Here is a 19,245-nt window from a genome sequence, read left to right on the forward strand (position 1 = left end):
ATTTTAATATGAAATTATATTTTTAGAAGAAAAGAAAACATGCCCAAATTTAACATTTAAGAGAAACAGCATAATCCTGACTTGAAATCAGATCAGCATGACTCCACAACCTGCTTAGAAATAGCAAAATCTTTTTTGCAAAAATATTTTTTAAAATAAAATAACTGTGTATGACATTAAAAATATGTATTTGTTTTTCTCTATTCCTTACTGGAAGACAGATATCATCTCTCATACTAAACATTAAAAATAAGTAAAAAAACAGAAAGCATGAAAGCAGGTACCTGATGTGAATGATTTGTAAGCTGGAAAAAAGAAAATCTGATGTAGAGTTTCTAATTGCGAATTAGCAGCAGCAGCAGCAGCACATGAAGGGAAAAGTAACAGGACCAGCAGATATTCAACCTCAGGAAAGAAGATGAGAAATCTCTAAAGTAGATACGATAACATCTTACATTGGTATGCTGCTGCTGCTGCTAAGTCGCTTCAGTCCTGTCTGACTCTGTGCGACCCAATAGATGGCAGCCCACCAGGCTCTCCCATTCCTGGGATTCTCCAGGCAAGAACACTGGAGTGGGTTGCCATTTCCTTCCCCAATGCATGAAAGTGAGACATGAAAGTGAAGTCGCTCAGTCGTATCCGACTCCCAGCAACCCCATGGACTGCAGCCTACCAGGCTCCTCGGTCTATGGGATTTTCCAGGCAAAAGTACTGGAGTGGGGTGCCATCGCCTTATCGGTACATTGGTATAGCTCTTAACAATTTATCTCTGGGTAAAAATATGATAATCTCATAATACATAAAAAGTCCCAAGGTCCAGATGCGTGGATTATAGAATAAGAAATCAAGAACAGTTGGTCTTGCAGTAAGAAAGAGCCTCCAACAACTTTTTTACCTTCAACTCACCACAGCTGTCCTTAAGTAGAGAGGTACCAAGGGCAGGGGATTCAGGCTTTCAAAACTCTTCATTTTACTGTGCTAAATTGCTTCAGTTGTTTCTGACTCCTTGTGACCCCATGGACCATAGCCTGCCAGACTCCTCTGTCCATGGGATTCTCCCGGCACAGATACAGGAGCAGGTTGCCATTTCCTCCTCCAGGGGATCTTCCCAACTCAGGGATGGAACCTGAGTCTCTTATGTCTCCTGCACTGGCAGGCAGATCTTTACCACTAGTGACATCTGGGAAGCCCTTCATTTTACTATTAACTCTAATAGAGAAGAAACATTTGAAAAATTTAAAAATATATATATTGAATGGTGATGGGTTATTTGTAAAGATCTCTCATGACTTACATTATGATTTTATTATGAGATAGGAGGCTGCTTCTATGTAACATTTTTAAGTTAGGGTAAAATCAATGTTTGAAAAAGTCCACAGTTGATTATTTACCTTTCTAATAAGGATGGTGAGCTTAAAGCAACAGAGTGTCTCAGTCATCTAGGACTTAGAGAACTCTTGAATTTCTTCCTCCTCTCTCCCAAATATTTATACACTTTGCTTTATGATATCTGTCTTCCCAACAAAGTAAGTGAAATTTTATCTTGTATAAATCAAATAATAATTCAAATATATCAAATGACTATGTGAAAAACTATCCTTGGAGTAAATTGTTCTTGCTTTCTAATATGAAACACCACTCAGTAACTCAATTCTTGTAAACTGATTCCATATATCTTGTGTGAATTATGCAGCACACTTGTACTGCATGGCCTTAAAAGTTCTACGATGCAGTCTTTGCCCCAGACTGAATAAAATAAAGGACTATCTCTAGTTTTGAGCAGGTCTATAGACACTGAAGAGTGATTGTTTTCAGTCATTTTCAATTGCTGAGTTTATTTGTCTGGACTAAAATGAAAAACAATTTTTTTTGGTGGCTTACTGGTAAAGAAATTGCCTACTAATGCAGGAAATGCAGGTTCGATCCTTGGGTCAGGAAGATCCCCTGGAGAAAGAAATGGCAACCCACTCCAGTATTCTTGTCTGGGAAAATCCCATGTACAGAAGAGTCTGGCGGGCTGCAGTCCATGGGGTCACAAATGATTGGACACAACTGACCGATTAAAACAGCAATATGAAAAACAGTATTAAAATAATATGAATGGATAAAGGTGACAGCTATAATTTTTTTCTATTTGTTAATTTAAACTTGTTTTCTATTCATTAGTTTAAACATAGCCTCAAAATTACTATTAATAGAACAAAATGAGCCCAAATCCCCTGGATCCATACTAGATTTACTGAATCAGAATCTCTGGAGTTAATCTCTGAGTCATGCTAAATTTTGCAAAATATTATTCAGATGAACTTACTTTTACTAAACCATTCAGTTACTTTTTATTCTAGTCTAAAATGATCCTCGTAGCTTCCTATTCCAATGTGAATCTAATTTGCTAAGGCTGCTGAACATTTTTCTTGATTAGAAGAATGTACAGCAAAGGACAACTATACCCAAAATGGTCAGATTGTTTCCTGACAAACTGTATTATTTATAGATTTTTGTTCCCCACTAGCTCTTTCAACAGAAATATCTGAAAACCATCCTAAAGTAGTTGGGTTATTCACTTAAATGATTTACTTTCATGGATAATAATCTAACAGTTGAAAAACTTGAGTTGAGGAGAGAGGAAAGACTTAATTTATGATGTAATAGGCGTTGTGCTGTCCTCATATCATTCTCAAACTATCTTAGGAAATAGATACAACCACTATTTTTTAAAAAAAAGAAAACTAAGAATCATTGTAGTTGAATAATTTGCCAAGGCTTATACAGTAGAGTTGGAGATTCAAATCCAGTTCTCCTGACTCTAAGGACATGCTCCTACTACCCAATAGCACATTTTCAAATGTTAAAAAAGACTATAATCAATATAATTGTGTTCGTATATTTTAATAAGGGGTGTGAAAACCAGAGGAAAAGAACATGCTTTTCTATTCCTAAACAGAAAAATTGATTAAGCTGTTTCACACTGTGTAGAGATTACCTTCAGTACCCCAAGTCTACAACTTAATGGAAAGAAAGACCCATTATTTTCTTGAAGTTTTATACACTGTTTCCTAAAAAGGATAAACATTTGCAAGAAGTTCCTCAAAAAACATGTACTCCTAAATACTAATATTGTATTTTCATTTCCAATCTTCCTAGCTATATTATAAACTTGTAACAAAAATATGATCAGTAGATATTCACAATACAAACTTCAATTAGTCAAAGATGGAGGGAATGTTGGCAAACGAAGCAAAACTTGTATAGATGAACAGTCAGTAAAGTACCCAGTGCAAATGACAATGTCAAAAATAGACCGATCATCTACAGTCACAAAGGTTAACTGGCAATTGGACGCGTGGGTTGCAGAATATTCCCTATGGTAAGTTTATGCAGGGATATTTTTTGTAGAAGCATCATTACTTACACAAATGTTTTCATCATTACATACAGGTGGCCAAATAAAACTTTTATTTTTAAACTCACATCTTCAAATAAAACTTCCTGAGCCTCAGCTATTAGCAAACAATTATTAAGTAGCCTCTTGATTCCATTAATGTCTCTAGGAGCTTTTTATTAAACCACTGGACTAACAATCTCTTCTGTTTCTCCCTGAACTTGTACAAGACCAACGTTATATAACTGGGAAGATGCATTATCATTTTATTTATTTTCTGATACTACCTGAACACGTAGCAGCCATGTAAAAAAATTTTTTTTCTTTTATACTTCATGTGGGAATCAAGAGCCAGTAGAATACTCTTATAAGTCACAATTCTACTAAAAATTGCCGCTACTACAACTGTGATAAGACTATGCTTAAATTTAAAACAACTAATAAATACAGCTAAGAAAGAAGCTTAAGCATCCTGAATCTAATATCATTATATCTGTTCATCCTGGCATACAGAAATTACATCTGAAACATCTAAAGTAATTCTGATTTGAGAAAATAAAGATGTTCCTTGTTTGTGAGTTGAAGATATGATAAAGTACAATGAAGAGGACAAAAACATTACACATATTGAGAGGTAAGTAAAAGAAATGTGATTCATTCTCATTAGATAACCTTCCAGTTCTAAAAATTAAGACTAGTAATTAAAATTTACAATAACATTTATGCCATCAAATGTCAATATGTAAAAACCAATATGGATATTAGGGACATAAAAGCAAACATATTTGTGATAGCAATATGTATCAAATAGAATTAGTTCGACCAGAAGAGAGAATACTAAGGATAAAAAATACTTTGAAACTATCACCATTACTTCTTCAGAGAAAACTGAAAAATCAGAATAAAAGATTCAAACTAAATACCAAATGCTCTTTTCAAGATCAATTTTGAAATAGCCCAAATAAAAGCCTCAAACTGTTGCTTTCAACTGTAAGTAACTACATTAATTCATATATACCTAGTCAAGTCAAATTCTGATGTTGAGAAATGAATTGTTTTAAATGTCCTTCATCTGTTCTTACTGTTTTACATTAACGATATAGTTGCTTTCAGTTACAGATCCATAAATGCAATGCCCCAAACACTCTGATGAAAATGTAAAAGTCTGGATCAACCCTATCATTTTACTGGCTTCCGTGGTGGCTCAGACAGTAAAGTGTCTGCCTACAATGCAGGAGACCTGGGTTTGATCCCTGGGTCGGGAAGATCCTCTGGAGAAGGAAATGGCAACCCACTCCAGTACTCTTGCCTGGAAAATCCCATGGACAGAGGCGCCTGGTAGGCTACAGTCTATGGGGTCACAAAGAGTCAGACACGACTGAGCAACTTCACTTCACTTCATAAAGCAATTATTAGAATAGCATGTCCACCAAAGTAGAGCTGGAAATATGTTTCAAAGTCCTCTCTAGCTTTTCCTGATGAAGACACTTGTAATATACATTATCTATAGGTCTTATTTTACATTCATTTATAAAAGAAGGAAATTATTGCCCTGAGACAAGACCCTAGAGACCAATTTTAGCTCTAGTCTGACTATACTTATGTAAAAGAGATCGTGGGAAAGAAACTGAATATCTCTGAACTCTAGCCATCTGGAGAAAAAGTTGAGATCTTTGTAAAGTCAACAATTTTTCACATTTGGATTTCATTAAATCTTAAGTTTAGTATACTGAACATTCTTCACAAGTCTTCACCAGTTTCTCTTTAACAAACTTCAAACTTGAGTTTCTTGGACCAATGTTGGATTTTAGTCATGGCTATTTCACAATGAACCCTTGTCATACTTTATCATTTTGTGGAAGAATAACATAAGGTCGAGGTTCAGTTCAGTTCAGTTCAGTCGCTCATTCGTGTCTGATTCTTTGCAACCCCATGAATCGCAGCACGCCAGGCCTTCCTGTCCCTCACCAACTCCCGGAGTTTGCCCAGACTCATGTCCATCGAGTCAGTGATGCCATCCAGCCATCTCATCCTCTGGCGTCCCCTTCTCCTCCTGCCCCCAATCCCTCCCAGCATCAGAGTCTTTTCCAAGGAGTCAACTCTTCACATGAGGTGGCCAAAGTACTGGAGTTTCAGCTTTAGCATCAGTCCTTGCAAAGAAATCCCAGGGCTGATCTCCTTCAGAATGGACTGGTTGGATCTCCTTGCAGCCCAAGGGACTCTCAAGAGTCTTCTCCAACACCACAGTTCAAAAACATCAATTCTTCGGTGCTCAGCCTTCTGCAAAGTCCAACTCTCACATCCATACATGACCACGGGAAAAACCATAGCCTTGACTAGACGAACCTTTGTTGGCAAAGTAATGTGTCTGCTTTTGAATATGCTATCTAGGTTGGTCATAACTTTCCTTCCAAGGAGTAAGCGTCTTTTAATTTCATGGCTGCAGTCACCATCTGCAGTGATTTTGGAGCCCAAAAAAATAAAAATAAAGTCTGACACTGTTTCCACTGTTTCCCCATCTATTTCCCATGAAGGGATGGGACCGGATGCCATAATCTTAGTTTTCTGAATGTTGAGCTTTAAGCCAACTTTTTCACTCTCCACTTTCACCTTCATCAAGAGGCTTTTTAGTTCCTCTTCACTTTCTGCCATAAGGGTGGTGTCATCTGCATATCTGAAGTTTTTGATATTTCTCCTGGCAATCTTGATTCCAGTTTGTGTTTCTTGCAGTCCAGCGTTTCTCATGACGTACTCTGCATATAAGTTAAATAAGCAGGGTGACAATATACAGCCTTGACGTACTCCTTTTCCGATTTGGAACCAGTCTGTTGTTTCATGTCCAGTTCTAACTGTTGCTTCCTGACCTGCATACAGATTTCTCAAGAGGCAGATCAGGTGGTCTGGTATTCCCATCTCTTTCAGAATTTTCCACAGTTTATTGTGATCCACACTGTCAAAGGCTTTGGCATAGTCAATAAAGCAGAAATAGATGTTTTAATGGAACTCTTTTGCTTTTTCAATGATCCAGCAGATGTTGGCTATTTGATCTCTGGTTCCTCTGCCTTTTCTAAAACCAGCTTGAACATCAGGAAGTTCATGGTTCACATATTGCTGAAGCCTGGCTTGGAGAATTTTGAGCTTTACTTTACTAGCATGTGAGATGAGTGCAATTGTGCAGTAGTTTGAGCATTCTTTGGCATTGCCTTTCTTTGGGATTGGAATGAAAACTGACCTTTTCCAGTCCTGTGGCCAGTAAGACATGGTCTTACTGTCATATACTTTCACTTACTGAGGACAGACAATTGACCATGCTCTATAACTTCCACCAGAAAGAAATTCTATATAATTTCCAGAAACAATAATTTAATACTAAGCACTTTAAGACAAAATGATAATAATTAACAATGAGAGCTTCTCAGGTGGCTCAGTGGTAAAGAATCCACCTGCAATGCAGGAGAGGCAGGTTTGATCCTTGGGTCGGGAATATCCCCTGGAGATGGAAATGGCAACCCACACAAGTGTTCTTGCCTGGGAAATCCGATGGACAGTTGAGCCTGGCAGGCTACCATGCCTGGGGTCACATAGAGTCGGACATGACCCAGCAACTAAAAAACAACAACACTTAATGAATGTTTGCTTTTCTAAACATTATACTTGAATTAAGTCATCTAATACTCATTAATATGGTTAATTGTTGTTTAGTTGCTAAGCCATGCCTGTTTTGCAACCTCATGGATTATAGCCCACCACGTTCCTCTGTCCATAGGATTTCCCAGGCAAGAATACTAGAGTGGGTTGCCATTTTCTTCTCCAACTATGATTAAACAATAATTGTGGAAGTAAATACTATTACTATCCCTTAAAAAGATAAGGAAAATGATGCTCAAAGTGATTATGTAACATACGTCTATTAAACTGCGGAACAAGAATTCAAATTCAAATGATAGATATATTGACAAACTGATCCCTACTAACTGCCCATTTAAAGTTGGCTTCATAAGCAAAACACTTAACGTCTATTCACTTAAGGCTATGACTGAAGTCACCAATATAATGTATGTGTTTATTATCCATTTATCCATATTATCCAGGTACCTAATATATGCCTACCAGAAAGCAGGAATCTTTGAGAGAGATAAAAGGTATATGATACAGTCCCTATTCTCAAGGAGTTTATAGACTGAGCCATAAAAGACATTCACACAAGGGAAAAAAAAATCCAAGCTAATTCAAGTATCTGCCATTGCACACAATGATGAGCAGATGAAATCAAAGTTAAGAGTTGTTGAGGATAATTCTGGGCAAAAGTGAGAACTAAAGACTAGAAGACGAACAGTATTCAGTTGGGTAAAATTAAAAAAAAAGAGGAAAGTGAAGAAAGAACATTATGTTTTTATTCATGTAGGTTTGTTATCCTGAAAGTAATGTTAGAGTTGTGCTTCTCTGGCATAGAAACAGAAAGCTCAGGTTCTTCCTGATTGCCTTTCAGTTCAGACCCAAATTTTGCTCTGGCCACAGCAAACTTAGGGCCTTTCTACATGGACATAAATATTTTTCAGCTTTTCCTCAACTCTATTTCTCTTTATACTGCAATTTATCCATTGTGTTTTATAATTCATTGGGGTGGGGTAGTGGTAAATTATATTAATCCTTTGTGGAAAATGCTATGTCTGTTTCAGTAAAATGTCCATAAAGCATTTTGAAAACTGATTCAGCCAACTTTATTCATTTGAAATAATTTTGTGAATTAAATCAAATAATTTCTTAGAAGCTAACAATAATAAAATCCTCAAATTACTGTTTGGCATCAGGTGGAAAAAATGGCCTACAAGTTACTTTACTTTCTTTTTAAAACCTTTTCAGTCTTTATGTCAAAATTGGTTAATACTAACCATAATTTCTATTCTGAAGGAGATCAGCCCTGGGATTTCTTTGGAAGGAATGATGCTAAAGCTGAAACGCCAGTACTTTGGCCACCTCATGTGAAGAGTTGACTCACTGGAAAAGACTCTGATGCTGGGAGGGATTGGGGGCAGGAGGAGAAGGGGATGACAGAGGATGAGATGGCTGGATGGCATCACTGACTGGATGGACGTGAGACTGAGTGAACTCTGGGAGTTGGTGAGGAACAGGGAGGCCTGGCGTGCTGCAATTCATGGGGTTGCAAAGTCGGATATAACTGAGCGACTGAACTGAATTGAACCATAATTTTTATTCCAAAAAATAAACACAATTTTTATTTTTGATTGCTACATTTTACAAATAAAGAAACTAAAGTAGAACATGATTAAAGGCCATGATCAATATCATTTTGGGAAAAGAAAACAGATCCACTACTAGAATTCACATTTACTCGATATTATTTTTACTATAGTACAATATTTCACAAAATATCAAGTTCAGTTCAGTCACTCAATCGTGTCCGACTCTTTGCGACCCCATGAACCACAGCACACCAGGCCTCCCTGTCCATCACCAACTACTGGAGTCCACCCAAACCCATGTCCATAGAGTCGGTGATGCCATCCAACCATCTCATCCTCTGTTGTCCCCTTCTCCTCTTGCCCTCAATCTTTCCTAGCATCAGGGTCTTTTCCAATGAGTCAGCTCTTCGCATAAAGTGGCCAAAGATTTGGAGTTTCAGCTTCAACATCAGTCCTTCCAATGAACACCCAGGACTAATCTCCTTTAGGATGGACTGGTTGGATCTCCTTGCAGTCCAAGGGACTCTCAAGAGTCTTCTCCAACACCACAGTTCAAAAACATCAATTCTTCAGCGCTCAGTTTTCATTATAGCCCAACTCTCACATTCATACACGACCACTGGAAAAACAATAGCTTTGACTAGACGGATCCTTTTTGGCAAATTACCGTCTCTGCTTTTTAATATACTGTCTAGGTTGGTCATAACTTTCCCTCCGAGGAGACAAAATATCAAAAAATATTTTGATTTTTTTGACAAAATTTAACAAAATAAGCTGAATTATTTCTGCCTTTAAAGTACAGACAATTTTCAATAAAGCTGTTATTTTTTAAAGCACAAATGAGGCTGAGAAACCTCTTTCCATCAAATTTTGCTTGTCATTTGAACTATTAACTTGCAGGTATCTCCGTGTCCACTTGATAGTTACACATTTTCTTTTTTTTATTCAATCATCTTTATTAACCTATCAATGTTATATTTTATACATAACAGCTAGTCTTCTCAAAGGAATCTACTTTAGTACATCATGTTAATAATAAAAAGCCAAGTAAGAGGGCTGAACTTCAACCTATCATTTTAATATCCTGTGGACAAAGCAAGCTAGAAAATCAATCACTTTGCACACATGTAAGAGTAGTGTTCCAAAATAAGTAGGAAGCTGCTATACTTTTAAGCAGGGGAGGAAAAAACTTCCATTTTGGTCTTTTTTCTTCCAGCAAATTATACTTTCAATTAACAGCAATAATGGTATCATAAAAAAATGCTCTGCTTTTTAAATCCCTGAACTTCAATACAAATTAAAATAGTAGTATTGGAGTCTCTTGGGAGGCAAACAGCTAGCAGCTACGTTCATCAGTGTAACTGAGCCTCTTAATAGATAACCTGGTCCAGGCTGGGTACAGCCCTGACCAAAGGGAGGACGGCTACGTGCATATGGGTTAGACCCACTTGCAAGAGGGGTCATGGTACTTCCAGGAGGTGGGGTGAAACCTGGTCTTGGCTGGTAGGCCCCGGGTTGGCTTAGAGCCATTCCCGGTTGTGAGGCAGGGGCCACAGTGTAATTAGTGGGCTGAGAAGTTTGGGTAGGGTAAGTTTGTGGAGGGTAACTGCTCGCCTGATACTGCTGTGGAGGTTGAGCAGGCAGTTGCTGTGGCTGACCAGAAAAGGCAGGTGCCGGTGCCTGGGAAGTTGGTTGCTGGCCATATCCTGGGAACTGCTGAGGTTTTTGGGGTCCAGTCTGCTGACTATAGCCTGAATACTGAATACCGTACTACTGCGGCGGCTGCGGGGGTGCCTGTGGCTGCTGAGTGCCATAGCTGGGCTACTGCGAGTACTGCTGATACATCTGACTTGCTTGAGTCTGAGCTCCTGTATATGGTGGCTGCTGTGGCTGAACTCCTGGTGGGTGAGCTGCAGAGGAGGAGGAAGCAATGCTGTCGGGAGTTCCTGACCAGTCTTCTGCAGGAGCACTGGGAGGCCCTGAAACCTGATCATCTGTTAAGCCAAAGGCTGACATGATATTTTTATTGATTTCATCTTGGTTTTTTAAAGGATCAAAAGCTGACATACTTGCTGCCATAATCTGAGTAGACTGTTTACCAGAAGAATCAGCAGCAGCAGGCTTTTCTTCCCTGCCATCCACAGCGTCGTTTTCAGGAATGCTGGAGGATGGGCCTGGTTCTCCAGGTGGTTCCAAACTATCCAGTAAGCGATTCACTTTATTTCGAAGTTCTATCAGTTTTCGAGGAAGGATTCAAGGGGTCTTGGTTGGCCATTAACAAATAATGTCAGTTTCAGTATCCTACTACCCTGAATTGCAAAGGAAAGGTCAGAACTATCAAAAATTGTTATAAGATCTCCATCTTCATCTTTATGTTTTATTGTAACTTCATCATTACTCAGAAGTTTTCCTCTGAAGACTCGCTGCTTCATTAACACTAATTCATCATAAGTAATATCTTCATTATGAATGGGAATTCGTCGAATATCCTCCCCAAGTTGAGCTTTTATGATTTGTTTCCCACTCAGATCCAACTGCCCATTCATGGTGGACTCCAGGATGTTCTATATATGTAACTCTAGAGAAAGACGTTTTCCCGAGGCCGCCACCATCGGGCTCTGGGGCGTTGGGGGAAGGCTGCGGTCACAGCCCACTCGGTTGCCCTCCGGGGCCGCCGCACCTCCTGGCAGACAAGCGCAGGCCCCGACCAATCGCAATGACCCACCAAGCCTAGCGAGAGCTCGATAGTTACACATTTTCATTCACAGGTACAATTTTCATTCAAAGTATTTTTATTTGTATAGAAATTATTTTTATATTATTCCCACAATTATCTTGGTGTTTTTAATCCAATTCAGTCAAATAAATATTAATTTTTTCAGCTTTTACTATAACATGCCAAGGACTAAGATAGGTGATAAAGTGAAAATCATCTAGTATTTTCCTCCGATTGTTAGCTACTCAGTTTCTTTCCACATATAAATACTAAAGAAGATTTTTTAAAAATTTCCCCTTCCACAATCTTCTAAATTTAATCCTCAAATCATGAGTATTCAATTTATCCATTCCATGGTAAGTTCAGGATACATGAATTTTGTTAAATAATAAATAAATGTAATGGATTGTTAGATGCTTTGTTTTTAACATGTCCCATGCAAATCCTGTGTGTGTGTGTGTGAGAGAGAGTGAGTGAAAGCCTATATTGCATTTCTAACCTCAGAAATATGTGAAAAAATGTAGAAGAGTTGTATTTGCCTGTGCAATTCAAATTTTCACCACTTACTGGTTATGACATGACTGATACTGAAGTAAATGAAATTTAGGATATATGTAGGGTCTTTTGTATTCTATTCTATCAAACAATTCTTTTAGAAAGTGAGAAATATTAGTAAAGTGGTCAGTTCATCTGATACAGTAATAAGCACAGTTGTTCTGGTAGGTGTTCAGCATCATTAACTTTTCACTTTTTAAAATATGTTTTTCCCTTAACAAATTCCTCTCTTGATGAGACTACCATTATTCCCAAAGGATTTCATTGTTTGTTTGGTGTTTAAGGCAATTTCTTATTAAATTCTTAAGACTGCACCTTGCATTAAGCTGAGACAAAATAGTTGAAGCAAATTCAGTATTTAGTTCAAGGCATAGTTTTGTGATTTTCCCACTTATAAATATATATATTTTTAATATTAGAATTCCAGAATATATCGATATTAACATGAAGAGAATTGATCTTGAAGAATGCTATTTTAATGAATACCAAAGAACTTGTGTCTTAGTGGTCCCCTAAAACATTCTTGTGGATTATGAAGTGTGATATGACAAGGGTAGTCATTACAATCCAAAATATGGATGTGAAATGTGTACTACATTCAAATAATCTTTTTCTAAAATAAATTTCATATAAATTTTTACTCTAGTTATCTATAGCATGGCCCATGCTTTATTGTAGTAAATGAGCCCATAAAACTAAGTTTATTAGACTGGAACTATTTCTATTAAATACCCAAAGTATTCCTAGTATGAGTGTTTTGAATGTTTTTGAAATGTTGCATATGCAGGGTGCATATTTTTTCCCATTTTAAAAAATTTTGTATAATTTTTTAATGATTATAAAATTACAGCAGCATTGAGGTTTCTGAAGTTTCATGACTGTCCTTAAGTCCTATTAAGAAGCAGCAATATCTAGTCTGGGAAACTCAAGTTGGTTTACAAAGAAAATTAATTTGCTTTTCATTTCATGAGGCCCTGTTACAATTGGTATGAAATACTGACATTTACATTCCTGAGTGCAATAAGAGCAGGATGGAATGGTGATGGCAAATAATTGGACAATCTCCAGAGAGGCTTTGAGAAACACTATTAGATCTCCATCTGCTAGTTGGAAATTCCATGTTCATAGTTCATAATGCCAGCTAAAATAAAAGGCTTCGATGATTTCTACCACTCCTTTTCAGGCTTGTACCCCATCTACTTCCAAAAGGACTTGTGACAATTTATGGACTAAAACACTTGCATAATTAAATATTTTCAGCTAGTAATGACTAGAAAACAGGCTACATTTTATTATTGCTGTTAAATTTGCCAAAGTATACTAAATTTGCTATAAACACATTCCCTTAAAAAATTCTAGTTTGAAAACATTTACTAAATAGAAATCAAAAGAAAATAAGTAAAAGAGCAGAAATAAACAAAAATTAAATAAGGGTTTAAAATAAATTTATGAAGATGTAATTCTAAGTAATACTTGACTGAAATAATTTATCATGCCTTTGAATTCCATGAATAAAATAATATTCACTTTATCCATTCCATTAAGATATACCATAAGTAACTTTCATAGAAAATTTCAAAAGGGGCCCTAAATAAATCACAGAATGATTAATATATTTAAGTCTTCTTTTCCCTGTCTATGTATGCTTCCTTTTTTCCTTTTCTCCACCTTTTTTTTGAGTGATACATGATATATACATGTCTGCTTACATAGTAAGCAAGGGTGACAAGACTTGAAGAGGAAAGTTTATATCAATTTATCTTGTAACATAAATTGTCCAATTATATAATATTATGCAGTTTTATTAGAGCACCAAAAAAAATAAATAAGGTTATATTATTTAACTAAGTTCCAGATCTGACAACCAAACCTAGTTTCCAAAGTAAATCTTTTTTTCCATAAATTGAATATTCCAGAGCCTAAAAAATTTGTATAATGCTCAAAGCTCCGTTCTAAAAAGATCTTTTGACATTTTTCATAAAAGCAAATCTTTTCTCATGGCTGTGTTTTAGGACTTCCACAAATCCCTTGAATAACCAATAACTTGGCTTTATATGACTATACATGTATATTTATGAAAGATCCAGAAGTTTGCAAATGGGAATTGCTAATATATATATATATATATATATATCTTAAAATTATTTCTGTCAAATTATCTGTGATTCAAAGTCATCCACTGGAGTGTATTTATATATGGTAGTATAATAGACAATAAGATAAAAAGAAATTTACTACAGGACATTCCCACTTCTCCCTAGAGTCATGGTGTTCCAGAGAAAACACCACTCTCCTCAGGAATACCAGTATAAAATTTTAATACATGAAAAGTATGCACCTGTTTTACACACTCAGTCGCTCAATCATGTCTGACTGTTTGTGATCCCACAGACTGTAGCCTGCCAGGTTCCTCTGTCCATGGAATTTTCTTAGCAAGAGTACTGAAGTGGGTTGCATTTCCTCCTCTAGGGGATCTTCCTGACTGAGGGATCAAATCCACACCTCCTGAACTGGCAGGCAGATACTTTACCACTGAGCTACCTGGGAATCATTGAACTGTTACTGGTTATGAAATTACCAGATGGTAATGTTTTTACCAAAACAAACCCTGAGGCAACATTCTGTGGAAAAAAATTAAAACCTTTTTTAGAAATAAGAGTAACAGTTAATAATAAATTATGTGCAAGTCACTCCAGCACAGTGTATTTCAATCACTTCAATATTTTTATCTCTCTCAAAAAAGTGTCAGAAATGAGGCATGAAAAACTATTAACTGAATCATTCACACATTGAATAGATGTTGTTTGTCAGTTTGTTCTTTCAATGGAAATAATGAACAACTTATTTATTTATAACTGGTAATTATGATAATACACCTACATTTTCCACTCTTTTTGGTATAGCATAGATATTTTATAATTGTCTTATTTCATACCTGATCTAAGATCATAAGCATCTATAAAAATTTTGTCTTTCTCAGATTTTCCATAGCTTCCTTTGACTTGGGATATAATTAAAATATTTTAAATGACTTGGTTCCCTTTTCTTTTTTTCTTTTTTTGCCTTTTCCTCTGGTAGAATTGACCTTAGTGGCTCAGTCAGCAAAGAATCTGCCTGCAATGCAGGAGACCCAGGTTTGATCCCTGGGTTAGGAAGAGTCCCTGGAGAAGGGCATAGCAACCCACTCCAGTATTCTTGCCTGGAGAATCCCACAGACAGAGGAGCTTGGTGAGCTATAGTCCATGGGGTGGCAAAGAGTCGGACACGACTGAACGACTAACACTTTCTTTTCTTTCAAATTTATGCAACTGAAGACTGAAATCTGACTTTTAAGTAGATGCAGAATACATTTATATAATCACTATGGAGTGAATCTTGTTAGCTCTTGGACTTATTTGTCATTTACCTTATTTTCTTTCTGGGTAGAAGGATACAGGGCAGATAAAGAAAGATAATAGAGGCTGATTTATACTTCAGAGAGAAGGAATTCTTGGTCTTAAGAATCAAGGCAAAAAGGCTTGCTGCATACCATTTTTCAATTATTTTTAGAACAGAGAGAAACATTTCGCTTGAACTTTTCTCCTCTAACCCTGAAATCAATTTCATCTTTTCTAGACTTGCAACAGTTTTTCCATCTTGCTGCAGAACATGCTATATGTACACTAGCCGCTGCCTTCAACATGTACTAAGCTCCATATAAGAAAAGCCTTGGGGAATATGCTTCTACATTTACTTGGACTATTTACAAGGGAAATATTCATCACATTATAAAACATAATTTTTAAAACACGTGAAAAATTTATCTGAGTTAGGTCAATGAAAAACTCCCGGTGAGATATGGTTGTATTTTGTCCTCAATGAACACCAGAGCCCCGTAACACTTCCTATTTTTACATGTCAGCTCAGGAACCCACAGCTAGCTAGGTTAGACCTGATAATAGGCTAACAGATTAACCATCCCGTTGAGCATCCTGGCTTTTGTCTTTTTTTCATATTATTTCCTCTCAGTAATCCTATTTTGTTTTATTTCATATGTCTTTTGTTTTAAGCAGTCTCATATTACTTGGGAGGGGGAGGCGAAAAGTATAAGGAAATACAATAGAATTGCTATTCTAAATGTATTTTTTGTTCTTATTGTGACAGTTGTTCAGTAGCTAAGTCACGTCTGTCTCTTTGCAACCCCCTCTTTGCAGTTCAAATACGAACTGCAGCACATCAGTCTTCCCTGTCCTTCTCTGTCTCCCAAAGTTTGCTCAAACTCATGCCATTGAGTTGGTGATGCTATCTATCCATCTCATCCTCTGCTATACCTTTCTCCTCTTCCCCTCAAACTTTCCCGGTGTCAGAGTTTCTTTGCATCAGGTGTCCAAAGTATTGTGGCAGTGGTATAATCTAAATTTTTGAATACTTGTTTATTTCTTTGTAGCATCGTGCCCAGTTTCCACTATCTCATCATATTCAGATTTCCAATTCCTCGATTTGCATCTCCTTTATGAGCTCCCTTGGTGTCTCAGAGGGTAAAGAATCTCCTTGCAATGCAGGAGACCCTGGTTCGATCCTTGGGTCAGGAAGATCTAGGAGAAGGAAATGGCAACCCTCTCTAGTATTCTTGCCTGGAGAATTCCATCAACAAAAGAATTACTGGCAGGCTACAGTCCATCAGGTCACAAAGAGTCAGACATGACTGTGGCTAACACTTCACACTATGAGCTATAGAAACAAACTTATAGACACACACATACACACAAAGACACCCACTCACACAGCACACTCCTTCTCCCATATACTCTTCTTCAGATACAAAGATCACTAAGCAAAGTAAAACATACATTTCAGTATGTTTTCCACCATTTGAAACATATTCTCAAGTGCTGGAATAAAGACACTAACAAAGTATATTATCAAAAGAGTTAATGAGGTTTTAAAATGAAGTTCTCAAGAATTTTTAAAAAGTGTTAGAGTAAGCCAAAAGTCTATAGGTTATCAAGGGCCCTTAACTATTTGCTACTAATAAATTTTACGTTAAAGTTAACTAGATATAGCTTGTAGACCACAAACCATGATAACTACATTCCAAACATTCCTTCTTTCACTTCCTTTATATCCTAACCTACTGAGCTGCCCATCTACTCCTCCAATTCCAGCCCCAGATCAAAAAGAGAATATTTTTTCAGTTACAACCAAGTATACCCATATGAAAATATCTTCAGCATGATTTCATGATCCTAGTTAGGTGTCTTCTTCCACTTATATTCAGAGAATTGGGGTTAGTATGTTAGTTAAGTTCTGAAACTTAAAATGTAGGTTTTAGGTATTATGTTAATAAACTATGAAATAAATATGAACAAAATCTCCTGAATTGAGATCTAAAATGAATGCAGTTTTCATGTTTTTTCCCAAAATTTAATCATGGTTAACTTCAGTCATAGATCATAAAAATTCATATAAAGGAAAAATAAATTAATATTTCATCAAAAAATATATTAATCCATTCACACATAACATTTAATGTGTATTTATATGGTTAAACACTAGCCCAGCTACCAGATTTATGAAGCATGCAATAAAGACAAACTTAAAATATAATAATTCTCACTTGACATCAAATGCCATCTTTAGCTGAAAGTCCTAGTGCCCCATTATTCCTTAATATCAGAGAAAAGATAAAATACAAGAAAAGGAAAATCAAGAAAGGGTATGCCAGATGTTGCATTCTGTTCTCAATTATATAATGTCTATTTCATGAAATTTCTTCAAAAATTGAAGAAAGAATAAATGAGTATCAATGTACTATCTCTATATCTAAAACTAGCATGCTTAATAAGTTAAAATTTTGGAATATAAAAATTCTACATTTACAGATTTAATTTATATGCAGAGAAGATAAAGGACTTGCCTGTAGATCAAACAGTAAAGAATCTGCCTGCAAAGCAGAGACCAGGGTTTGATTCCTGGGTTGGGAAGATCCTCTGGAGAAGGAAATGGCAAGCCACTCCAGTATTCTTGCCTGGAGAATCCCCTGTACAGAGGAGCCTGTTGGGCAACACTCTGTGGGGTTGCAAAGGGTCGGACAGGACTGAGTGACTAACACACACAGAGAGGTTGTAAATTAATTTCAGTTCTGTACAACTTTGATAAACAGAGATGTCTTCCTCATCAATAGAGGAAAATAAATTTATAAACCTGTGCAATATAAAAGTACAAGTAAAAATCTTAAGTAAATTACTAAGACAAGTTCATCAGATCAGATTAGATCAGTCGCTCAGTCATGTCCGACTCTTTGCGACCCCATGAATAGCAGCACACCAGGCCTCCCTATCCATCACCCACTCCCGGAAGTTCACTGAGACTCACATCCATCGAGTCAGTGATGCCATCCAGCCATCTCATCCTCTGGCGTCCCCTTCTCCTCTTGCCCCCAATCCCTCCCAGCATCAGAGTCTTTTCCAATGAGTCAACTCTTCGCATGAGGTGGCCAAAGTACTGGAGTTTCAGCTTTAACATCATTCCTTCCAAAGAAATCCCAGGGCTGAACACCTTCAGAATGGACTGGTTGGATCTCTTGCAGTCCAAGAGACTCCCAAGAGTCTTCTCCAACACCACAGTTCAAAAGCATCAATTCTTCAGTGCTCAGCCTTCTTCAAAGTCCAACTCTCACATCCATACATGACCACAGGAAACATATATTTTGGAGTCTCCATATATTTTTTCTTGTTTTTCATGTCATTACATTTTCTTAGGCTATATATATAGATGCAGAGGGAACTACATTACTACTAGCACATACATAAAGTTGGATGAGAAATTTGGATTCATGATTCTTAATTTTTTTCTAACCCTAAATGCTTAAAGATGTAGCACAATATCAGCAACTCACTATAATGATGGTGCTCAGTAGTGGTGGTGGTATGTGTGTGTATGGTTTGTGGTAGGAATGGGGGGCCTGGTATGAACAGAGATGCTACCTTCTGTGCTTTTTCTTGGTTTTTCTCTGCTAAGAATCAACCCGAAGTATGTACTTCAATTACCCCCTTTTAAAAAGTCTCTTATCTTCATTTGGGTCTGAAGTTCATTCCTACAGAATATAATGCAACTTTGGGCTAACCCCAATCAAAGAGACCCCAAAGAGAGATCTAAGCTGTAAAATGCATATGTGGATAACCCAGAAATGAGATTATATATCAAAGAAGCCTATAAAAACCCATCTTAGAGGATCCTATATGTGTCAGTTCAGAATCTCCATGGTTCTCACAAAAAGTCCAGCCCATTCTTCTGGAAGCCACTTTGGTGTGTATACACCAGACTTCATCTGTGGTGTGATATTTGATTAACTTCAAGATTATGGCAACACGAACTATCTGTGCCTCACCCAAAGGCCTCCTGGAAGC

The 19,245-nt window shown here is 36.9% G+C and overlaps 1 protein-coding gene and 1 pseudogene across 3 annotated transcripts in view; both read right to left on the minus strand.

The window, feature by feature from the left end:
* CTNNA3 (catenin alpha 3) overlaps positions 1-19,245 on the minus strand; it is a 1,910,358-nt gene that overhangs the window by 1,305,380 nt on the left and 585,733 nt on the right. The window lies entirely within an intron of this gene.
* LOC113885265 lies at positions 9,340-11,422 on the minus strand (annotated as a pseudogene).

This window comes from Bos indicus x Bos taurus, chromosome 28 (assembly GCF_003369695.1).
Source record: "Bos indicus x Bos taurus breed Angus x Brahman F1 hybrid chromosome 28, Bos_hybrid_MaternalHap_v2.0, whole genome shotgun sequence".
In the NCBI taxonomy this organism is placed as follows: domain Eukaryota; kingdom Metazoa; phylum Chordata; class Mammalia; order Artiodactyla; family Bovidae; genus Bos; species Bos indicus x Bos taurus.